This window comes from Eurosta solidaginis, chromosome 1 (genome assembly GCF_040869045.1).
Source record: "Eurosta solidaginis isolate ZX-2024a chromosome 1, ASM4086904v1, whole genome shotgun sequence".
NCBI lineage: Eukaryota > Metazoa > Arthropoda > Insecta > Diptera > Tephritidae > Eurosta > Eurosta solidaginis.
In genome coordinates, this window is record NC_090319.1 from 76,106,933 (window position 1) to 76,132,993 (window position 26,061).

A 26,061-nucleotide genomic window follows, 5' to 3' on the forward strand; every position below is an offset into this window, starting at 1 on the left:
GTTAAAGCAAAATAAATCTCGCCTAGTCAGGCCCGATTGTCCAGGATCATCGCACCAGAAAGGGTAAGTAAATTGCCTACCATATTAAATATATAAACAACATGTATGAATTTGTTAGTGATAATTTGTCATGCTTTTGTTGATAATCAACTGAAGAAGGTAAATACCAAAGAGTTCGAAGTTCATGTAAATACCAATTGATTTCTTTAAATAGCGTTTGGAGAACAAAACCCATATGTATGTATGCATACAACTGCATAGAAAGGGAGGGATTAATTAATTATGATCAGTAGATTTATAGGATTTTTATTATTTTCCCTGCGTCGCCGTTGCCATTACATTGCGTTAAGAGAGGAAATCCCCTACAAGACAGGTACCCGTTCCCTAATCGATTACTTAATCGTCACCAATAACTTGTTCACCAATTATCGTCTTAATGACTTTTACATTGTTGTCGTGAAAAAGGTAACGCATGCGCTCTCTCAAAATAGTGTACGTGTGACTCGCTTTCTCGCTCTTACCTATTGTGTTTTCGACGTTCCTTCTCGCTCAATGTTATTTACATTTTTAAGTTACTTCATCAGTTATTTTTTCGTTATCGCTAACCAAAACATATGCAACAACAACAACACGGGTAACTGGTCTATCGGTTACCCGTATCGGTTACCTTCTGTCAAATCGCTTTTTCTATGAATGAAACGCGTCCTTTATGTTCAGATAATATTTAATTATAAATTTTTCATATATACAATGTTTTTTTACAATTTAAATTATTGCCTTATTACTCTAGCGAACTTTACATATGTGAATTTTATATATTCATAAACTATATAAATACATTAACGTCTATTCATAGTCGCGCCCTTTCCGAAACCTTGTTTTGAAGTTCTTATTTTTCCTGCGCTGGTAGTGTTGCTCATCAGTTTGCAGTCATATTAGTTTGGTAGGTATAGTAACATCAGACGTAGGGAAATTAGGAAGCATGTCAGGAGTATCACCAGAATCCAAAGAAGCATGGTGATTCATTTCGTCACCTCCGTTTTCTTCCATATCCGGATTCATTCCATACTAGTCATTATAAATAGCTTGTAGATGCCACATAGGTGTAACCATACCCTCAAGATATTTCCGTTCAAATCTTGTGGTGCACACGTAAACTTGTATTTGTTCTAAATTATTCACCACATTCTAAACATAGAAAAGATGTATTAAGTGTTTGCGTAAATACCATTGTGATTACAATATGGACAAACATTCAATTCTAAAATTTTCGTTGTTACATCAATTGTTTCAGCGTGTTGTACACGTAAATGAAAATTCATACTTGAATGTATTTTCGTCTTCCAATCGCATAATTTACATTTTAAATAATGACTATTAGGCATATGAGAACTCTCATGGTCCAATAATTTGTTGAAGCTGGTGTAGCTGCTTGAATATCACAAAATTTACATTTTGCACCACGTTCGTTATATTTAAATTGTAAATGTTCTGGTTTCTCTACACGATGCATAAAGTTTAGATGCTTTTTCCAACAATGTGCTGAATTTAATTGAAATACATACATTGGGCATTGTCTCATGATACATTTTCCATAAATTTACTGAGCCTTTTTATGTAGGCTCTTTTCTTAACATCTAATTCTGGTCGTACCGGATATGACAGTTTTGCTTCAGGTTATAATCCACACTCATACTATTTTCAGATTCTGTTTCATAATTTTCATCATTTTCAACATTGGACTTTGCATCAACATCATTATCATCATCGTCATTTTTTGATAACTCTGTTTTAAGCTTCATATTTATCAAAGGTTCATCTTCCTTTGTATTAGGATTAGAAACATTGTCATCTTCGGTTAAGTTTTTATCAAGTTTAGCTTTTTTCCTAGGTTTAAATTCTTTACTATCCGTACTAGAATTAATACCATCATCAACATTTTCCGTGGTCTGTTTGAGTTTTTAAATTTGCCAATGGTTCGCCTTTATCAGTATTAGAATCAGAATGGCCTTGGCCATCTTCACCGTTTTGCAAAGTAGGCGACACATGTTGGTGTTGATGTTTGCGCATATTGCGGATATGTTGGTGGTTCACTAGTCATTAATTGTTTAGAAGTTTCAACTTGTTGCGTTTGTTGTTGTTGTTGCTGGCTGATGATGTGGTGTTAACGTTTGTTGTACAATTTATTCGGGTGATTGCACATATTGTTGGTGTGTTATAGTGCTGGAAAACCTTCCGATATTGAAAGTCCTTGATTAGTGTAATCCCCACGTAGTGAACTACTCCTGTGACCGCGTCCGCGGTAACTATTACATCTGAAGGCGCTTACGTTACAGGCATAGCTGACATCGCTTATATAACAGGTTGACTCTAAAGTAAAAACCAAAACAAAATAATAGAATCAGTGTTTATGAATAACATATTTAAAATAAGCTCTTACAACAACGTGATCGGTGGCTACATCCCCGTGAAAGTAGTGTGGTGTTCCTCCTTGTATAAACCTAGATACTGGATGTGCTCAACCGTGCAGTTTTCTTCTAATTTGAGCAAATGTATGTTCTTACAGCCACAGCTGGAATATTTGGGATATTTCTATCCTCACATCGTCAAAATCAAATTACCTAGAATGAAAAAGAAACTCATATCAGTAAGAATAGATGTTATGGTTGCGCATTTACGATGGAAGCAGTAAGGAAGGCGGTCGGCATGATGTTGTGGTGCACAGTGGCTAGTCATTGTCGGCTGGGGCGGGTCCTTGCCAACCTTACTGTTCCTGCGCCATAAACAGAGAAAATGGTCATATCATGCCTGTTCAAAAGCAACAGCTGTCAAATTCAAAACAAACTGACAGAAGCGCAGAGACCGACTCAAAACGCTTATCAATACAAAATAAAACAACATCCGGCTGAACCGGATGTCACGGACAGACCGTTAACATTCCAAAAATTTAAATTCAAATTCAAAAAAAAACTGACGCAAAAAAGTACTACCGAACCGGACATGGCCGGTTACTAACGCTGAAAATCAAATTCAAAAAAAAACCGCTGAAAAACCAAACAATAACGAAAAAAGCTGGAAAAATTAAAAATAAAAAGAAAAGGGCCGAATATACATAGGGGGCGCCGCGGGTGGTGTTGCGACGCCCGGTGCTTTATCCCACCCTCAAAATCCATGGCCACCGACGCACCTAAAATTTCGGTGGCCCCTTACCTGGTTCCCTAAGTGCCTTCTAAATGAGAAGAATCATCAGCATTCCCATTTTTTTTTTAAATTTATTGACAGCGTTAGTAACCGGCCATGTCCGGTTCGGTAGTACTTTTTTGCGTCAGTTTTTTTTTGAATTTGAATTTAAATTTTTGGAATGTTAACGGTCTGTCCGTGACATCCGGTTCAGCCGGATGTTGTTTTATTTTGTATTGATAAGCGTTTTGAGTCGGTCTCTGCGCTTCTGTCAGTTTGTTTTGAATTTGACAGCTGTTGCTTTTGAACAGGCATGATATGACCATTTTCTCTGTTTATGGCGCAGGAACAGTAAGGTTGGCAAGGACCCGCCCCAGCCGACAATGACTAGCCACTGTGCACCACAACATCATGCCGACCGCCTTCCTTACTGCTTCCATCGTAAATGCGCAACCATAACAGATGGCGCCCAACGTGGGACCTAAGGCGCTGGCCGCGAGGGTCAGTCGGGTCAACCTGTGAGGTTGACCATCCCACCAGTCCGAGTGAGCAGCCACAGAAGCTGCCACCTACGTTGCGGTGGGATGGTTGGACGGATCAGGTTGTCCGGGCTGGTCATCGGGGGCAGTGGCCGAAGGGGTCACGGGACTTCACGTCAGTCCTCCGGATTTTTTTGATTTCACCCAGTGAGGCAGTGCTGCACGCACTTTATTTTTTTTTGTAATTGGGGTTTTTTTTTTGTTTTCCCGGAAAGTTGTCTGCAGTCGGCATTGGAAAATATATGTCCGCTAATTGGGTTTTTTTTTTTCTCTCTTATTAGTAAATTTTAAAAAGTTTTTTTTTGTAAAGTAGTTTTTTTTAGTTATATGCCGAATTTTGTGTTGTCTTGTGTGAGAGTGTGTGTGAGTTGGAAGAACCCCAGCTCATCCCACGTCCCAGGTGGTAGATTCGAATACCACCTGGACTGTGACGGGTTGAGCTGGGATTCAGAGTGGCACTCCTTCCTGTCCCGCCAGACTGGGGGAGCGGTTCCGAAACCGCTCCACCCATTGCGGCGAAGGCAGGAGGGGTGTCCAGCAAGGATGGACGGGAGGCCTCAACACCCCCAACCAGTCCCAGGGGCAAGCCCCCTGGAGACTGCCCCTGCGTTGCGGCTGGGCGTGTTGAGACCGACCCGTGTGTGCCTGGAGTGACCCTAGTGACCCCAACCAGTCCCGGAGGGGGCCTTAAGACCCCCTCGCACTGCGGTTGGGAGCACTAGGGACATGTATGAATGAGTTTATGTAATTTTTTTTTTTTCATTTTTTAGTTTTGCCTGTATCCCGAGTGCCTTCGGAGGGGGATGTCAGCATTCCCATGAGTATTAGGACACATATTTAACTGAAAATTTTTTTTTTGCGATTTTTTTTTGCAGTAATTATTCGCGCTCAAATTTTTATTTTTTTTTTCCTCCATATAATTTTTTTTTCTAAGCGCCGTACGGGCACAAGTTTTTGCTTGACCAAAATTTTTTTTTTCCCCCCTGAACATGTCGCGCGACCAGCCATTCGGGCATCAGGGCCGGAACACACCGTTCGGGAGCGCGGGGAATTACAGGGGAAACCCGAATCGGGGGTAGCAATAATAGGGGGGCTTTCCCCAAGGCCAGGCGTCCCTTGGTGGTGCACACCCCAGTAGGGGGACATCGCGGAGATCCCGCGCTGTTTAACATAGGCTCGGACCTGAACGACCCGCGCGACAAAATAGACATACCCGTAAGCACCAGTCATGTGAACGTGCACGATATCTCGGGGCTAATGCCCAATGCGGCGATCTACGCACCCGAAGGAGCTGGTGCCTTACCCCCAAACCAGGACATAGGAAATTTCGGAGACGCTACAAGCGATCGGACCTTAGGAACGCAGGACGAAGCCAACCGTGCAGGCTCGTGGGTGGACGTGCTACACCAACTGTTTCAGGCTTCGCAGGAGGAAATGCGGAGAGAGATGGGCTCAATTAGATCCAACATGGCCCAGCTCAACGCCGCTCTCGAATCCACGCAGCAAGCGCACCAGCAACACAGGAACGCGAGTAGGATGGACCGTAACCCATTGCCATCGGGAGTACCACCAATGTACCCGACTCCAAGCAGCATCACCGTAAAACCGCAGGAGTGGAAAATCGCGTTCGACGGCAATGGCAGCGTAGCCGATTTTCTGTTTAAACTGAACACTTTGTGTGAGCGCACACAATGCCCGGACGAACAAATAATGGCCAGTTTCCACTTGTTCCTTTCTGGACGAGCCGAAGAATGGTACTGGCTGTTTACCAAACAAAACCCAAATGCGACATATGCCTTTTTGTGCTACTCCTTGAAAAGAGAGTTTGGCACCTTGAAAACGGACCACGAGATCATGATGGAGATCTCCATGCGGAAGCAAAAGGCAAGTGAGTGTTATGACGTGTTTCACGCGGACATAATCTCCTTGAACGCGCGCTTAAGGGAGCCAATGTCAGAGCTTCTACTGATTGACATAATAAAAAGGAACGTCAACAGTAGCCTTAAGCTAATGCTTTTTAATGCGGACGTGAGGAACCTCCATGATCTACGCGATGTAGCACGCAGAGGTGAACAAGTGCTGAAAGAGAGCAAGCTGCTGGGAGCCATTTACCCAGGACGGCATGTAAGCGAGGCACGCGTGACAACCCCGGACATGAAGATGGAAGGCGAGGACGGCGAGATAGACCCGCAGATAGAGGCGCTGGAATATAGACGCAGCAGAAGACCGGACTACTCGGGAATCCAATGCTGGAATTGCCAAGGAATGGGGCACTCCTATATATATTGTGAGGAACCCATAAAAAGTCCTTTTTGTTTTAAATGTGGGTATAAGGGTGTATTCACCCCCAAATGCCCTAGGGACCATCGCAGGCAGGGAAACCAGTACCCGAGCGAGAAGGCGGGGGAACCTCGTTCGGCTTCATAGCCCCCACATCAGCCAGTGCTCGAGGCGTCGTCCCGTGCGCTGACCCAGAGGGCGAATCTCTGCATGGAGGTGGTGAGCTTCCGAGGTGCTGTAGTACCCTGGCAGAAGAGCCCTCCAAAGTAATAATAACTTACCCTGACAGTACAGACAGTTCTGAAGCCGAGAGTCGAACGTCCTCTTTCACGATGGGCGAGCAAATCAAAATTCTGCGACGCCAGCATAGGGATGTCGCGTGCCAAACGCAACTTTTCCCAACCCTAAAAGAAAGGGAGGATAGGTATGAACAATTGAGACATACCATTTTTGACCAATATCCGGTATCGGACAATATTTTGAAGTGTAGGAAGAGATACCACCGGAGAGTACAGGAGCGTAGACTGCTGCAAGCCACCACGTTAACGCTTACAGAGGACGAAAGGCCTTTAGTAAAGGCTAGAATTAAAAATAGTTTTCTTGTAGGGTTGTTAGACTCGGGAGCCAACGTCTCCATCTTAGGGAAAAATGGAGTAGAATTCCTAAAGGATAACGGCTTCGAATATCAGCCCTTACATGCGTTCGTATATACCGCAGGCGGCAACAAACAAAAAATTTTAGGCTCAGTATCTCTGCCGGTCACTTTTAAAAATCTCACAAAGATTATTCGTTTTTACCTTGTTCCCTCATTGCTCCAAGAAGCATACTTCGGGGTAGATTTTTGGAGAGCATTCGCGTTAGCTCCCGAAATATTCCCGAGCGTAGAGTGTTTAGAGACTAGGCTTGAAAAGGAAGAGGAACTTAACCTCCATGAATTGTCACCAGAACAGAAATCAGGATTGCGAAAAGTCATCGAGACGTTTCCTTCGTACGAGAAGTTAGGCCTAGGGCAAACTAAATTAGTGGAGCATCACATCGACACCGGTGATGCTGTACCCATAAAAAGCAAACATTTCCCTCTTTCGCCGCCGAGGCAAGCCGAAGCTTTTAGAGAACTAGACAGGTTACTACAGTTAGGAGTTATAGAGGAATCCAACTCCCCGTGGTGTAGTCCTGTAGTACTGGTCCGGAAACCAGGCAAAGTCAGGCTGTGCATAGATTCGAGAAAGGTCAACGCGGTGACTAAGAAGGATTCGTACCCCCTACCCCATATCAACGGCTTATTGAGCAGACTCAAGGACACGCATTTTATTAGTGGCATTGATCTGAAAGACGCGTTCTTCCAGATCAAATTGACAGAGTCCTCAAAGGAAAAAACAGCATTCGCAGTTCCGGGGAGGCCTCTGTACCACTTTAAGGTGATGCCGTTTGGTCTGTGCAATGGACCGCAGACTATGAGTAGGCTGATGGACAAGGCGATCCCTTCGCGTCTGCGAGAGAACGTCTTTGTCTACCTGGACGATCTGATGGTATGTAGCACTAATTTTGAGGATCATCTAAACTTGCTAGCGGAAGTGGCGAACTGTTTGAGAGATGCAGGTCTGACAATAAATGTGGAAAAAAGTAAATTTTGTCAGAAGGAAATACGCTACTTAGGGTATTTGATAGGCAGCGGGTGTCTGAAAGTGGATCCGGGAAAAGTAGAAGCAATACAAAACTTCCCGATCCCTAAATCCCCTCGGCAAGTGCGTAGGTTTGTGGGCATGGCGAATTGGTACCGAACGTTTATTACCAATTTTGCTGACTTGGCAGGTCCCTTGACCGACTGTCTCCGTAAGTCAGCAGGCCCGTTCAAGCTTACCTCTGAAGCTGTAGAGGCCTTCGAGAAGCTAAAAGTAGCTTTGAGTTCCGCCCCTGTCTTGGCCCAACCAGACTTTTCAAGGGAATTCGTAATACAATGCGACGCTTCCAAAATAGGTGTTGGCGGAGTGTTGTTCCAGGTCGACGATGAGGGCGCTGAGCATCCAATCGCGTTCGTATCGAAAAAGCTGAATAATGCTCAACGCAATTATACAGTAACCGAGCTGGAATGTCTCGCAGCCATAATTAGCGTGAAGCGTTTCCGACCCTATGTCGAAGGATTACCTTTTCGGATTGTTACGGACCACTCCAGTCTCAAGTGGTTGATGACACAAAAAGACTTGAGCGGGAGATTGGCGAGATGGTCACTCCTACTGCAAAGATACGATTTTAGAATGGAACATCGTAAGGGCACCCTGAATGTAGTACCAGACGCGTTGTCGCGTTTTGACGTTGACGAGTTAACTTTCACTACCACACCCGGAGAAATAGACTTAGTCTCTCCCGAATTTACCAGCAATGAGTATTTAGACTTAATTCGGACCGTCACCGAAAACGAGGAGTCACTTCCGGATTTACGAGTTGTGGACGGTGTAATCTTCAAGAGAGTTAAGTTTCGTAAGGGGTTGGAAGGGGAAGAAGACTCGCTGTGGCGTTTGTGGTTGCCAAAAGGGTTGACTGAGGAAGCAGTGAGATTAGCACATGACGCTAACCGGAGTTACCATGGCGGATGGCAGAAAACCTTAGAGCGTGTTAGGCAGAAGTACTTCTGGCCGCAGCAGGCTAAGGACGTCAGGGACTACGTCCAGCGTTGTGACACCTGCAAAACGGTAAAACCCACCAATCAGCAGTCGAGACCACCTATAGGGAGTACCTTTGAATCCGAAAGGCCATTTCAGCGGTTGTATTGCGACTTTCTAGGGCCGTATCCGAGATCCAAGCGGCGAAATCAATTTCTTTTCATAGCACTAGACCATTTTTCCAAATACGTTTGGCTAAAACCCATGCAGAGAGCTACCACTGTTAACGTTATAAATTACTTCGCTTCAGAAATTTTTCCGGCTGTAGGGGTCCCTGAGTTTATTCACAGTGACAATGGTAAACAGTTTATCTCGAAGGAAATGAACCAATTTTTTGCAAACTACGGGGTGACGCACGTGAGGACGGGGCTATATTCTCCCCAAGCGAACGCATCCGAACGCGTCAATAGAGAAATTGTTTCTAAGATTAGGATTTTCCTGAAGGATAAACCTGACCACACTAATTGGGATAAGCATATACCCGAAATTTTATCAGTTTTGAGAAGTGATTTTCATACGGCGATTCAGTGTTCTCCATACTTTGTATTATATGGCCAAAACATGGTCCAGCATGCCTCAACGTACAACATTTTAGGGAAACTCGACAGCCTTCGAGAAGACCAGGTTACGGTAGAAAGCCGAGCTGACAAGTTGACCAATATTCGTGAGCAGATCCGTAGAAATTTAGATCAGGCCAAGGATAGGGGAGCAATCACCTATAACAAGCGCTCTAGGCAAGTCAACTACAAGGAAGGTCAGGAAGTTTTCAGAAGAAACTTTGCCTTAAGTAACTTCAAACAGGGCATTAACGCCAAATTCTTACCGAAATACCTGAAGTGTCGCGTGCTTCGAAAAGTAGGCAATGCGTTGTATGATCTCGAGGACCTAAACGGGAAATTAATAGGTCGCTTCCACGCTTCGGACATTCGTCCGCAATGAACCAGAAAACGTTTCCTTACCGAACTACAATTTGATTTTTTTTATATACCCACCAATTGGACTTTTGTCTGGGCGTTTTGGCGGTCGGGGACATCTCGCCCAGTATCCTCCCCGAGCACTGACCTCATAGGATGTTCACACGCGTACTCACCGAGGACCGTGAACACCCTGGCAGTCCACGCTTAAGCCGGACTAGCCTTTCGGAGTTTGGACGAGTTCTCCCCATCAAAATGTCTATACTTTTTTTTTGTCTTGCCTTTTGTGGGGGCGATAACCACTAAAACCTTTCGGAGTTTTGACGAGTTCTCCATAACAAATGTCTACTTGCCGCAAAGCCCTTTTAAAACTAGGAAACGAAATTAATTCCCAAATTTGACTAAATTTTTTTTTGATGGACCTATGTTGCCCGGCTAGCTCGTAGTAGGACTTTGAGACTCTTATCTCAGGGGTGAGTCGTGCCCCACGTTGCTTGTCGTCGAAGTTCCCTGGCAGTAGCTTCCCACAGCTGACCCGGTTTCCTGTTCGCTTCATCGTCAGGTCTCCAAAGCGAAGCAGGTTTGTTACGGTCTGCTGCTACGGCATATGGCTGCGATCCACTTGGGAGCGTGTTCACGGGAACACACCTAGCGATGTGGCGAAGGTTGCGATGAAAATTATCGAAAACAAGAAGGAAATGACAGACCGGCGATCACTAAGGAAAAAGAGCCCTTTTTTTTTTAACTACCACGTTTTCTGCAGACGACACAAAAAAGAAGAAAATTTCAATTAAGTGGATGGCACGCGTCCGGAAAGGCCAAAAAAAAAAAAAAAAAAAAAAAAAAAATGAGAATACAGCAATAAGTGTGTAATAGATACTCGTGTGGACTTGGCATTTCAGTACAAGCCAACAAAATTTGAAACAAGTTGAAGTGACGATTAATTGTACTACGAAATTGATATCAGCAACCATAACCTAAAAGTCTAATGAGTTGTGAAGGCTTTGACTAAACTCCAAAACGTGTGCGTACGTGGGTCTCATCGTTGGAATTGCGTGTCGTCTATGAAAAACGGCAAAATCATACAGAACAAGTGGTTCCAACATATTTTTCCAGCTAAGTCTTTAGGAAAAGGCACTCCGTTCAACTATAAAAAAACAAAGAAAACTAGTTGTACACCAGGAAAGTGCAAATGAAGTAACAATATTGCAGAAGTTACGAGAAAGATATCTGCAACGTTATCAATCAATCTGCAGAAAAATAAATGTGATCTAAAAAGACAACATTTGAAAATCGGTTATAACATACTCCTCTGCTATTAACTATAAAAAGCAGAACTTATTCCATTTATGTTCAATCAGTCATCTTTTACTAAGTATAAAATATACGAATTTTGCTGAACGCATTAAAACAGCGAGGAGTCTCACTACAATTGAAAAGTTGGTTCAAACATTTGCAAGCGGTTAGGTGTACATGAATGTGGTTGCAGTAAAGTTACAACCACCTGTGGCACACACTTTATATGCTCATGTGCCCGTTGAAACGGCAATGTTAGCCACAACCCATCTATATGGTCCAACAACGACTCAATTGGCAACACCACCACCAGACTTACAGAAACCACCAGTTACAACAACAACAGCAGAGCCGTAATTACAGTGCGGCAACAATAGCGCCAACGAAATCGCGCGCTGCCACCATCCGCGCGCACGCTACCATACTCGACGGCGCATCGTCGCGCGCAATAACCACCAGCTTTACTAACAACGGCAGCCGGGCCGCCAACTATAGGCCGCTGCAGCATCACGACGCGGACCGCAACAACAACAGGGCCCCGAACCTAGGCCTGTTGCAACGCCACTCACAGTAACCACAACATTTAGAACAATGGGTGAGTTCGTTCCATGTCACTGACCACTACACTCCACTTAAGTCTTAATATACAGTACATTTCTTTTACAAACGCTTATTATAAAACCTTAGCAAAATTACTTTGAAAGCGCGAACGCAAGATTCAAACCATACGCAGGCCGTTCATGAGAGCGCAATTTTTTGTTGGGTGTAACCAAGCGAAAATTTTTTTTTGTTTCGTTTGGTTCGAAAATTACTGCTAACATGCGGTCCTGGTCTAAGTAACAAGTCGTAGCATACCTATAAGGTTCTTTTTTTTTGTATTTCATACACTCAAAAAAAAAAAAAGAAAGGAACTAAGTATAAATACCTTTCCCCGTTTGGAGGGTTATCAAGAACTAAATGTAAAAAGGTTGCAATCAATAAAATTTTTTTTCTATATACAATTTAAGGAAAATATATCCAAAGTTCTCAACAAAAACTCACAAACAAATAAAATAAAGACGTATAGAAACATTTAAGCATATACGTAACATATTTTTGTATTATACCTTATATAACACAGTTGTAGATGTACATACATACGAGCATATGAGAAAGAAATGAAAGTATGCGAAAGTTTAAATAATTCAAAAGAAAGAAAAATTTAAGCTAATTGTATTTATTCTAGAGCTTTGCTTAATTTACAATTATTAAGAGATAAATATTGATGATAATGCTTTGATTAATAAAAACCTGGTTGAGATTACTGTTCAAATTCTTCCTAGTAAAGACCTTCAATGTGAAGAAATTGAACTTTCGGGAAATATTAATGAAAATTTAACAGAAATTAATGATGAAGATTCTAAAGAAGAATCTCAAACTAAAGCTTCATGTTCTGGATTTCCAAGTCTTCTTGATAGTTATAAAGCTGTTGGTAATAGTGTGACTCAAAGTGGTCTTCGTCGTTCTAGTAGATTAAAATATAGACATGACAGCTTTGATTAATTTCATTCATTATACGTTCCGAATATTAATAGTTTAATCTAAGTATCGACTTTATTGATTTTCTTATTTAACATTGAATAAAACAAAATGACTGGCGTCCTGTGGAGTAACTCCAGTATTAGCAATTTAAGTTAAAATAAAACAAAGAGTTTGTAGACATTTCAAATAAGTTCTTAGATGAGGACAGCTTGGTTGGCAATAACCACCTAAGAAATTATATCGAACGGTTATAAGGAATTTATAATGAATTGTCAATAAATTTAAAAAAAAATGGGAATGCTGATGATTCTTCTCATTTAGAAGGCACTTAGGGAACCAGGTAAGGGGCCACCGAAATTTTAGGTGCGTCGGTGGCCATGGATTTTGAGGGTGGGATAAAGCACCGGGCGTCGCAACACCACCCGCGGCGCCCCCTATGTATATTCGGCCCTTTTCTTTTTATTTTTAATTTTTCCAGCTTTTTTCGTTATTGTTTGGTTTTTCAGCGGTTTTTTTTTGAATTTGATTTTCAGCGTTAGTAACCGGCCATGTCCGGTTCGGTAGTACTTTTTTGCGTCAGTTTTTTTTTGAATTTGAATTTAAATTTTTGGAATGTTAACGGTCTGTCCGTGACATCCGGTTCAGCCGGATGTTGTTTTATTTTGTATTGATAAGCGTTTTGAGTCGGTCTCTGCGCTTCTGTCAGTTTGTTTTGAATTTGACAGCTGTTGCTTTTGAACAGGCATGATATGACCATTTTCTCTGTTTATGGCGCAGGAACAGTAAGGTTGGCAAGGACCCGCCCCAGCCGACAATGACTAGCCACTGTGCACCACAACATCATGCCGACCGCCTTCCTTACTGCTTCCCTTGTAGATGCGTGACCATAACATAGATTAAAAGTTTTTAATATAAGCCGAAAAGTGTTCCATAAATAGGGCTCCACACATAGCTCTTTTCCAAAGGCACAAGAGAAATTTCAGATAACTAGAATCAGGACCTGGTAAAGTAACTTCAAAGGCGATTTAGTCGCCACTACTTCGTATGCGCATTTCTCTACGCTCCCTTTCGGCATGCATCATCAATTTCGTCATTACTATAAAGGCCATCTTGCTCACAGCAATCCAACAATCTATTTGTCCGCAAATTCGTGGAACTAAATTCCTAATGGAAGGTTCCTCTCCAAAAACTCTGTTTACAGACAGTCTTTCGCCGTGAAAACGAGGGCAGTGAAATATTACATGTTCTGCGCTTTCCAATTCGGACGGACAGCTTGGACAGAAAGGATCCTCCTCTATCCCACGCTTATGTAGATATTCCTTCAAGCCACCGTGCCCGCTCAATTTCTGTGTGAGATGGTAATTTAGTTTGCCGTGTTTTCGCTCGTACCATTCCGCTATATTCCGGACTAGCATGAAGGTTCAGCGCCCTTTTCTCGAATCTTCCCGCCGTTCTTGCCACCTAACTATTGTTCGTGACCTTGCGCTTTTCTTAGCATCTTCAGATGGTCGGCTGAATCCAATGCCATACAGATCGGCCATTTCACCTGAGAGTAGATCTACTGGGATTTTCCTGGATAAAACATGGATCGCGTCGTCGGAACAGCACATGCTATTCGTATAGCAGTAATGCGGTAGGCTGCTAGTATATCTTTTTGGTGGACCATTTTAGATCTGTGCCATACTGGTGCTGCATATAATATTACAGAGCTGGTTACGTTGGATAATCGCTGACGGGTAGCTTCGCTTGGGCCGCCGATGTTGGGCATTATTCGCGTTAGGGTTCCACTAACTCTAGAAACTTTGTCCCCCACCGCCCTGAAGTGCTCCCTAAAAGTTAGTTTTGAGTCAATGATTACTCCTAGATATTTCAAGGAGGGCTTTGAATTTATTTGAAAATCTCCTATGGTTAGGACCAACTCATCCACAGTCCGCTTTGAGCTCATCAGAACCACTTCTGTCTTATTGCTAGCCATCTCCAGCCCCGTGTTCGTCAACCATTCCGTTATTCTTCCCATGGCGTCGTTACATAATGCGTGGAGCAGATCAAGTTTCTTGGCCACTGCTACTACGACAATATCATCTGCATAGCCGACAATTTCCGTGCCTCCGGGAAGGTCGATTTGTAGCACCCCGCCATACACCGCATTCCAAAGAGTTGGACCTAGAACAGATCCCTATCTAATCTATCTATCTATCAAATTATTCGGAGCAGGTACGGAACTTGTCTTGGGGCACCCAAAGTGCACTCACGCTTCTCATGGCTCCAGCGGGTTAGCGGCTTCCTAGAACTTAAGCCACTTGCTGCTTCTAGATCTGACATCTGTCAGCTGGAGTCTTAGCCCGGCAAGCGCAGGGCACGAGCACAGAATGAAATCGATCGTTTCCTCCTCCAACTCGCACTTCCTACATCTGCTATCACTGACCAAGCCTAATTTAAAGGCATGTGACGCCAGAAGGCAGTGTCCAGTAAGACTACCCGTCATGAGTCTAGTCTACAGATTAATGATAATAAAAATATAAGAATCAGTGTTTATGAATAACATATTTTAATTAATCTCTTACAACAACCTGATCGGTGGCTACATCGCCATGTAGGTAGTGTGGTGTTCCACCTTGTATAAACGTAGGTACTGTATGTGCTCAACCGTGCAAATTGACATTAGCAGTAACATTATTTACATAAACATAGCTTGGTATTTGTGCAGGCCTCAATATAGCATACATTGGTCCAGTTCGGTGTGCACCAGCCACTGGTACAAACACTTTTGAATGCATAGCTTTCATATAGGATGGATGTCCAGCAGTGCTCCGGTTGTGCCAATATGTAATGGGCTGCTCCGTCTCTTGATACGGCTGTATAGGTATAGGCGGGTGCAATGTATTACTAGGCTCAAGATCGGAAGGTACATAAATGGCTCGAAGACGCCAGAGGGGATTGGAGCCAGAGTTTTCGGACCCAGAACCAAAATATCAGTAACTATAAAAGCACATCCGAGCATTTTCGAGCGGAAGTATTCGCCATAAGTTAGTGCGCTAAGCTGAACCTTCAGCGCTGATACCCCAATGAAACAATTGCCATACTCAGTCAGGCAGTCAGGTTCCACTAAAGGCACTTGCGGCGTTCGAAATAAAGTCAGCACTTGTCCTTCAGTGCGTAGAAAAGCTGAATCAATTAGGAGCACACAACGTAGTACTGTTGGCCTGGGTCATAGGCTACAGGGGAGTGGAGGGCAATGAGCAGGCGGACTCCACTCTCCCACGAATTATCAACCCCCCAGCAGATCCTTGCAGCGGGTCTGCGCCATACTCTCCTCTTCCGGGAAGGTATCGACCCCAATCCGGGTACTTCTCCTGACCCCAGTACTGAGAAATGGGTTTGCTGCGTTTGCCGGAAAAGAATCTTTTTAGGACGGTCATATATATTTAGGGGCCAGAAATATTTCAATGAACTTCCTAATCACATAAAAAGTAGTAATAACTTCAATACTTTTAAAAAAAGTTTATTGGAGCATTGTAAAACCCTTCCAATAAGATAGTTTTTTTTTTCTTTTATTTTTTTACATGATATACCGATACTGGAGCGCGAAAAGGGAATGGTAATAATGGTAGCAGCAAAATACAATGCATCCGGCCATAAGGAAAAGAAAATCGGTCGCCACCTGTAACTCCAGACAGTTCCAACAACTAATTTCGCTGGAATTCGGTATTTCCAGCTGGTATTTACTGTTGCTGATCGGAATCATTCGCATTCCGACAGCATAAATATAACAATAAAATTATATAATGTGTAACAAAAATAACGAAAATAAGGCCAAATAAAAGTTGGAGCAAGGGGGATTGGAAACACGTCCTTTTCAACCTCCCATTATATGTTGAGCTGTGCTAATCGGAATCTTCATGCATTCCGACAGCGTCTTTACTAAACAAAGTTGAGGGGTGATTGGATACACGTTATTTTGAATTTCCAACATCCAAAGACATGTTTAGCTGCATTGATCGGAGACTAATACATTCCGAAAGCTTAAAATACACATATAATTGAAAAATATAAATTCCAAATTTTGTTGCCTTAAGCTGGGAGCACTGGAGGATTGGAAACGCGTCCTTTCCAACCTTCCTTTAATGAGTGGCTCCCAGACTCGTCCCTCTGTCACGCTAGTAAATATGCTGATCGGAATCACATGGCATTCCAACAGCATATTCAATAGAAATAAGTGATTATAACAATGAACTGTACTTAGTAGTTTAAGTTTTGGGCCTAAACAGCCGTAATAATAAATAAATTAAATTAAAAAAATAAATACTCTTATCAGTGTTTCACGTGCAAGGGATGGTTGCATCGGACAGGTTGCTCTGGTCTAGATTCGAAAATCCAGCGTCCTCGTAACTTTTATAAATCTTTTGTGGCTCTTGTTGTTCACGACCTCTTTACATTATGAGGAAATACGGCACCTGAGAACACAGCCGTATGAAGCTAAAAAACACAAGCATGTCTTCAGTGAACTCCACAAACAGGCGTCGGACCTCTATGCCGGTGATTCCTGTACTCAAAGAACAAAACTAGCAGAGGAGGAACGCACTCTCCCTAGGGAAACGAGAGTAGTCACTCTAGCTCAACTTCGAGCTGGATACTGTAACAGGCTAAACTCTTACCTATCCAGAATCAACCCCGACATACAAAATGTATGTCCTGCTTGCAATGTGTCCCCACATGACACCAACCATGTCTTTAATTGTATTGTGGAACCAACGCCCCTAACATCCCTTTCATTATGGTCCACCCCTGTTGAAACAGAGTTTCTTTGGACTCCCGTTAGAGGACATTGATGACAATTTGTGATCGGTCGCACCTATTGGATGGGGCGAAGCACTGCTACTACAACAACAGCAGGCGGACAAGACGGAAAGAGAGGCAGCAACTGCATGACCCATCGATCCCGAGCCGTTCCTGCCAGTTGGCCAACAGGGGCATTTATTAGCAGAAGGGAGGGAAAAGAGAGAACACTGGCGCAATATGCCAGGCCTGAGTCAATCTAAGTTACTGTTAGGGGGTTACAGCACAACTCGATATAGGGCATTAATAGGCCTCTCAAAAAGATAACCTAAGAACCCCAACGGCTATTCTTACAAGACACTGTAGACTGAACAGTCACATGCAAAAGCTGGGTATAGTATCGAACAACACATACCGATTTTGTGATGGATCAGCAGACGGTGGCCCATATCCTTCTAGATTGCGGCGCAATTTCAAGACGTAGGGCTAAGTTTATGGGCTCACCATGGCCAGAGCATTCCCACATTTAATCGCTCAAGCAAAGAACCCTGCTGGGGTTCATCAAGGAAGTCGGCTAGGATGAGGTGCTGTGAAGGAGATGTGCAAGTCACTGTGCAATCCTCAATAAATGATCTATCTATCTACGTTCCGGTAACAAGCACCATTGTGGTACTAGCCCCACCATCTCGGGAACTATTGATATGACTACATTAAACCTTCTAGGGATTGAATCTTAAAAATGCCGGCAATGCGAAAGTCTGCTAAAATGCACCATTCTTCATGGAATGCTCGATATATAACTTTCCACGTTTTGAAACAGTGATGAAAAGAGCAAAATTTACAATAATTTTAACTGGCTGTGGGTAGTAAGGTGTTGATGTCCTCTCTTAACGCAATGTAATGACAACTGCGATGCAGGGAAAATGACAAAAATCTTGCAAATCTACTGATAATAATTAATTTTTCCTCCCCTCTATGCAGTTCTATGCATACATACATATGTATTTTTCTCTCCAAATGCTAATTAAAAAAATTAATTGGTTTTCACATGAACTTCGAACTCTGTCGTATTTGCATTCTTCAGTTGATTATCAACAAAAGCATGACAAATTATCACTAAAAAATTCATACATGTTGCTTATATATTTAATATGGTAGCCAATTTACTTACCATTTCTGGTGCGATGATTCCTGGACAATCGGGCCTGACTAGACGCGATTTTTTTTGCCTTAAGAGAGCGTGCTTAACGCGAACCCTATCATGTTATGGCACAACTTTGGTGATACAAAAAATCAAAGACATTTCTGCTTCTAATGCTTCTAGGATAGCAGCAGCAGGTCCCGGTGGCACCACATAAATAACAGTTGCATGCCGATCAGTTGCCTTTTTTGCTCCGGCTACCTATTCAATTTTAATTCACATTACATTATCTACTATTGCAATTTTTAATCACTACAAATCAATATAAATTACCGAAGCAAATACTGGCAAACCAAGATGCGTAGTTCCACCCTTTTTTAGGGAAATACATCCAACCAGTTTGGTACCGTATTCCAAAGCATGTTGCTTGTAAAGTACCTTGTTTTTGTAGATTTCCTCTGATTTTGGCATATTCTGAGCTGAATCGCAACCCGGCGGAGATGCTATCTATTTTTATTTATTTATTTATTTATTTATTTAAAGTCGACGCAAACACAAAGCGGTCGACTAATTATTGTAATACGACAGATATATATGTAAAATACAGAGCCATTCTTAAAATTAAAAAATTCAAAAAAGGTACATAGAAAATTTGTATGTTATAAACATTTGACATCGCATTGTATAAGAAAAAATAAAATTAAAATATCAGGCTAAACATAAGAGTATAGCAGTATGTAAAGCAGCAAACGAACATTCAAAGCCAATGCAGTTATACAAATCATTGTACCGCGAGCACCAATGGCGCAGGGGACTGTTTCTAGCAAAATTTTGCGGGCATAGAGGTAAATGAAAAGGCACAAAATGCCTGGACGCCCTAGCAGGAACCGCAAAATTTAGTTGACTGATTAGGTCAGGGGAGTCAATCACACCAATGATGAGCTTGTGAATGAACATAACGCCAAGTAATACTCTACGATTCTCTAGAGATGGCAAATTAATTAGAAGAAGTCTATTCCTGTATGGTGGAAGATGAGTACTTGATTCCCAGTTGAGACCTCGTAATGCAAAAATTAAAAACCGTCTCTGGACCGACTCAATCCGATCAACATGGATTTGATAGATCGGAGACCAGACACATGAACAGTACTCGAGAATAGGACGTACCAGCGAGGTATAAAGGATCTTTGTGAAATAAGGGTCATCAAACTCTTTAGCCCAACGTTTGATAAAACCTAATACACCAGTTGCTTTTTTTATAGCGGTTGAAATATGTGTGGTAAAACTTAATTTCGGATCAAAAATAACTCCTAGATCAGTAACAATAGATATCCGCTCCAAGGGGTCGCCGTTAAGTGTATAAGATGATAGGACCGGCTTCACACGGTGAAAAGTCATTTGCTTACATTTAGAGTAATTCAAAAAAAGTAAATTTGCAGTACACCAGCCTTGAAATGAGTCCAGATCGGCCTGAAGCTGATTAAAACCGAACAAGTTCGAAGGCAGATAAGTGTAACAAAGTTTTACATCATCTGCATACATAAAAACTCTAGAATGTAATATAACCTTTGGTAAGTCGTTAATGAACAGGTTAAAGAGTAATGGACCCAAATGGCTACCCTGGGGCACGCCAGAAGTTACATCAAACGACTTTGAAAGATTGTTGTTAAAGAAAACTCGCTGAGTCCTATTTTCAAGATAACTTGAAATCCAACTTAATAAAGGCGCTGGAAAACCCAGAAGATCAAGTTTGGTAACTAAGAGCTCGTGATTAACAGAGTCAAATGCTTTACTAAAGTCGGTGTAAATTACATCTGTTTGTTTGCAAACTAAAAAACCATTCATAACAAAAGACGTAAATTCAAGCAAGTTGGTAGTAGTTGATCTCCGATGAACAAAACCATGTTGAATAATATAACATTTTTTTTATTATTTAAAAATGCACATACGTATGAATGAAAATCAGAAAGTAAATAATGTTGTTGTTGTTGTAGCGATGACACTCCCCGTTATCGACTTTGTTGGTCCTTTGCCGGATGCAGATCGGGTACGTTCCGGGAACCATTAAGGTACTAGCCCGACCATATCGGGAGCGATTTAGTTGACATAAAACCTTGTAGGCCCGTTGATTCTATACAACTTAATATGGTAACGATTTAAAAGACGGTGCACCACCCAATTTTTATCAAAAATTATCAAACGTGGAATCAAAAGGCGCGTCTCGAGCTCCGTTTTTATTATTATTTGATATTTTTAAATTAGGTGGTGTACCGTCTTGTAAAACTTTACCCTTAATATTATTTTGGGCGAAGGCCGCCAACGCAAAAAGATGGTCTCTGCAGCAATATTCTTAATTTCAGTCACATGTCACGATTCAAATTAACTTAATGTTATTTTGGGCGAAGGTCGCCAACGCAAAAAGGTGTTCTCTGCAACAAAATTTTTAATTTCCGTCACATGTCACAACTAAAAGCACAAGATATTTTTCGTTGTAAACAATATATATTTTTTTGCGTTTCAATGTTTTCCGGAATAATTAATGAACTGTCATTTCGATGACAGGATGAAACGGCGATGTGTTAGTGGAGAGCCAAAAAAGCTTTGAATGTGTGGGTGAACTGGTTACCTCCGTCTTGCAGGGTCAACACGTTACCCACAACCAGTTAAAATTTTAGTAAATTTTGCTCTTTTCATTACTGATTCAAAACGTGGGAAGTTATATATGTAGCATTCCATGGAGAATGGTAAATTTTAACAGACTTTCGCATTGCGGTCATTATTAATATTCAATCCCTAGAAGGTTCAATGTAATCATATCAATAGGTCCGGAGATGGTCGGGTTAGTACCTCAATGTATTAAATGTGGGAATGCACTGGCCATGGTGAGCCCATAAACTTAGCCCTACGTTTTGAGATTGCTTCGTATTCTTGGAGGATATGGTCCGCCGTCTGCTGATCGATCACAAAATCGGCATGTGTTATTCGATAGTATGCCCACTTTCTGCATACGGCTGCTCAGTCTATAATGCCCTGTAAGAAAGCTCTTGGGATTCTTCGGTTATCTTTCGATAGGTCTATTATTGCCCTGTAGCGACTTGTGCTATAACTTCCTAACAGTAACTTAGATTGTCTCAAACCTGGCGTATTGCTCCAGTGTTCTCTCTTTTCCCCCCTTCTCCTAATAAATGCCCCTGTGAGCCAACTGACAGGAACGGCTCGGGATCGATGGGTCATGCAGTTCCTGCCTCTCTTTCCGGGTTGTCCGCCTGCTCTTGTTGTAGCAGTGCTTCGCCCCATCCAATAGGTGCCATAGATCACAAATTGTCATCAATGTCTTCTAACGGGAGTCCAAGGAAACAGAAAGTTTCAACAGGGGTGGACCATAATGAGAGGAGTGTTAGAGGCGTTGATTCCACAATACAGCTAAAGAGATGGTTGGTGTCATGTGGGGACACATTATAAGCAGGACATATGTTTTGTATGTCGGGGTTGATTCTGGATAGGTAAGAGTTTAACCTGTTACAGTATCCAGATCGAAGTTGGGCTAGAGTGACTCCCGTTTCCTTAGGGAGAGTGCGTTCCTACTCTGCTAGTTTTTTCCTTTGAGTACAGGATTCACCGGGCAATTCCTGGCATAGAGTTCCGACGCCTGTTTGTGGAGTTCACTCAGGACCTGCTTGTGTTTTTCAGCTTCATACGGCTGTGTTCTCAGGTGCCGTATTTTCTCATAATGTAATGAGGGCGTGAACAAAAAGAAGCCACAAAAGATTTGTAAAAGTTACGAGGACGTCGGGTTTTGGGATCAAGCCCAGAGCAACCTGTCCGATGCAACCATCCCTTGCACGTGACACACTGACAAGAGTATGACCGTCCTAAAAAGATTCTTGCACTGCCACACCGCCATTTTATATAGGGTAAAAGTGTAACGCTTTTGCGTTGCGAGCAGGCAAGAATTTTCCCAAAAGAACGAAGTACCCCGTAAAGGCGTTGCCTGTTTTTTAGAATAGAACAACAACGCTTGCGTAACACTTTATCCAGAAAAGAAAACGCTATCATAGCTGCGGGTTGCACAAAGCGAGTAATCAGCATTCGAGTTTTTGTCGAGAATGTGACGTAGTGCTCCGTTGTAAGCTCCTTTCATATTGGCGCCGTTATCGTACCCTTGTGCACGACAATCTTCAATCATGTATGGCAAATTAGATCAGCGATTTTCTGAGCAGTTTTTTGGTTACAATTCACGAAAGCCAAAATCTTCCCTGGAATTGTAAATTTGTTGCTTTCAAATTGAAATGGAGTGAGCGCAAAATGAACGTAGTCAACGTGACTAGCATCAAGCATAGCATCAACGATAATAGCAAAATACTTAGCTTTCTGGCCTTGATCTAATATAGTTTCCCTCACGAGCTTTGCACAAATTTCTATAAACTCGTTCTGAATGTCTGGGGAAAGATAGTGAACATGTAAACGTTTGTGCTGCTATTGTGAAATCCTAACTTTCTCCAAATGATCTCTAAGTATCGGATCATAATGGCTTATGAGATCTTAGATGCCAAAAAATGTCCATCCTTTCGCTTTTTGAAAAAAAAAAGTGTCCAAAATTCTATATAAAATTTCTTTCCACTTTTGAATTTCAGTGATTAGCTGTTCATTGATAAGTGTATCAATTGTAGCCTCCTTTCGAATTAGGTTTTGTAAAGATCGCCATTGAATATAACATTTAATGTGATCTTCAGTAATTTCGTGTGATGGCAGTTTAGCGTATAGCTTCTTCCATACCTGGAATTTCGAATATTCGCCAGGACAACAAATTTTAGGTCGATTTAAAGTATTGGTGCTTAACAGACGACATGGTAGGCAATAAAAAGCATTGCTACTGGCACTTCACACCAACCAGTGACGCTCCACTTTTTCTCCATTTGGCAAGATTCTGTTTAACAACGAGGTAGGAAATGCCTCGTCATGACAATCACGTGGAAAAATAACAGGGCACTTTTGATGACCTCGACGAATTATTTCGTTGACTTCTTCAGATCGCAAAAACTCATTATTCACGGTACCGATATCGAAACCGTTTAAATAATCTAGACTTTGATACAGAGCTGGTGGTATTGTTGGAAGGCTTTTTGAATATGAACCTTAATCAGTGTTACCACGAAAACTTTACGATTTCGGATTCATGTAAACATATATTTTTGTTTAATGTTTTTATTGTCCCCTCACTGTTCGAGGGACCAGCTAAAAAATCATTATCAATATTCGTTGCTTTTGAAATTCGGCTTGAAATGTTCACATGGAACAACTAAATACTCTCCTGAATTAAAAAAAATGTCTTAGTACCTCTAAATCGCGGGCCCTCCGAGAAATACCGGGACCCCTGAGAAATATCGTGCCCTGCGCTTGCAAGGCTAAAGCTCCAGCTATTAGGAGTGATAAAGCTGTCAGATCTAGAAGCAGCAAGCGGCTTAAGTCCTAGGAAGCTTCTAGTATTTGTCAAGAGGACGGAGTTTTTTTATAACATAGGTCCTGGTTCTTGATAGGGTTTTCAGCTTGGTCGTTAAAACAAACTTCTGGTAACACTACGGACTCATTCAGTCTATGTGAGATCCTCATTAACCGGCCACTTCAACCTAACCTATATTTTGTGTTTTGGTTTTTACTTTAGAATCTACCGGTTAAGTAAGCGATGTCAGCTAACTAAGCGCCTTCAAATGTAGATCCATAAGGAACATGAGGTCGCCAGAACTTCGGCTGTTAAAGAAACAGGATTCGCCACGGGTAGGTGACGTTGACAATTGGGTTGGAGAGGCTATATATTGCGCTGGCAACCCATTGAAAGGATTGCGCTACAAAACCCCTTGAATCAATTTGGTATTTTAGTCGCCTCTTACGACAATCATAGCTACCACGGGTATACTCTAAGCCCACTAACCCGCTGGAGCCGTCGTGCCTGGTGTTGTTGGGTGAGCGGCCAGGCAAGGCAGCAGGGTACACATGCACCATTCAGGAGGATACCCTCGGTGAGCCCAGAAAATCTGGGAAAATTAGATGTATTGCTCAGATCCAGCAAACGAGTATGTTCTGTATTAGCATATGATAAACTTGCAGACAACCAAACGTTTACTTTCCTGTCCAAAAGGGAATTGGTGCTCGGCATTGCTGCTTAAGAAGAATAGACGTAGTCATATCAATTCGTTCCCGGGTTACTCGGGGAAAACAGTTTTAGCAGTACTTTGCCCGTTTCAATTTTCACATCCATTCAAAGAACTTCGCATAATGGATTAAACAGTCATCTGCATTTATTCGTTTTTGTTTTTGTAGCATGCCTAATTTACTATTTATTACCCCAACATCTATCAATTATCCCTTGTTATAATCTTCGGGTACCCCGCTACCGGAAGATGCCTTGACATGGAGCAGGTTCACTTGAATTTACTTTACAGGTGCTGATTCTAGTTATCTGAAATCCCCTTGAGTATCTTGTATTTATTAAGCACTTCCGGTTATATTAAAAACTTATTATCTATCCTTACTGATATTCGTTTCTTTTTCATTCTAGGTAATTCGATTTGACGATGTGGGCATAGCAATATTCCAGCTGTGGCTGTAAGAAGAACGTACATTTGCTCAAACTACAAGAAAACTGCGACAACTGTCCCTCGGCCTTTTTAGTATCACATATAAGGCCCTACCACGCATATTATGGGAAAGGGTCAAGTTCAAAGGCTCAACATCACCTGCAAATCGACTTTGATAGCACGAAATGGGGCTGCGTATATTCCGGTATTTATCTACAACACTCATATCTATGCAAACTGATACTAACAACACCACCCGCGCAGGAAAAATTGAGCACCATCAGTGCGAGCTTCGAAACTCAAAACAGTTTCAGAAAGGGCACGACTACGAATGAGTTTATGTCTTTACATATGTAGTTTGTACATATAAATATGCACATATGTAAGGTTTACTAGAAAATTAAGGAAATTATTTGTAAAAACCATTGTATACATAATTTATTCATAATTAAATATTATTTAAACAAAAGGGACGCGTTTCATTCATATAAAAAGCGAAATGACAGAAGGTAGCCGGTACGGGTAACCGATAGGCCAGTTACCCGTGTTGTTGTTGCATATGTTTTGGTTAGCGATAACGAAAACATACCTAATGAAGTAACTTAAAAATGTAAATAACATCGAGCGAGAAGGAATGTCGAAAACACAATAGGTAAGAGCGAGAGAGCGAGTCACACGTACACTATTTTGAGAGCGCATGCGTTACCTTTTTCACGACAGCAATGTAAAAGTCATTAAGACGATAATTGGTGACTCAAGTTATTGGTAACGATTAAGTAATCGATTAGGTAACGGGTACCTGTCTTGTAGGGTATTAGTGTTAAACATTTGACTGCGTTAAACACAGCTATATGTAAAACTGATTATGTGACGGGGCCTTTACAAAGCAAACAAACAGCAACCACGGTTACCACTTCTCGTCCATTTGGACCAAAAATAGTCCCTTCCAACCCCATTTGGTCCGCTGGTCCCTTTTTCTCAACTTTGGTCCTTTTTATACTACATTCAAACAGAAAAATAAATTGAAGCATCTTCGATTTAAACTGAGTGTTGTTCATACAACTCAGTTTAGCTTACTTACTTAACTCGCGCTTAACCGTCTAAACGGTTATGGCCGTCCAACAAGGCGCGCCAGTCGCTCCTTCGCTCCGCCAACCGGCGCCAATTGGTCACACCAAG

At 42.0% G+C, this 26,061-nt stretch overlaps 2 long non-coding RNA genes across 2 annotated transcripts; one reads left to right on the plus strand and one right to left on the minus strand.

The window, feature by feature from the left end:
- On the plus strand, positions 1–25,351 carry LOC137235353 (uncharacterized). Its single transcript, XR_010947877.1, has 2 exons — positions 1–63; positions 24,864–25,351. It is a non-coding gene; the product is annotated as an uncharacterized lncRNA (long non-coding RNA).
- LOC137235345 (uncharacterized) lies at positions 830–18,816 on the minus strand. Its single transcript, XR_010947876.1, has 4 exons — positions 18,641–18,816; positions 18,338–18,568; positions 2,441–2,621; positions 830–2,370 (listed from the first exon to the last, which is right to left on the minus strand). It is a non-coding gene; the product is annotated as an uncharacterized lncRNA (long non-coding RNA).
- Positions 25,352–26,061: the final 710 nt, after the last annotated feature.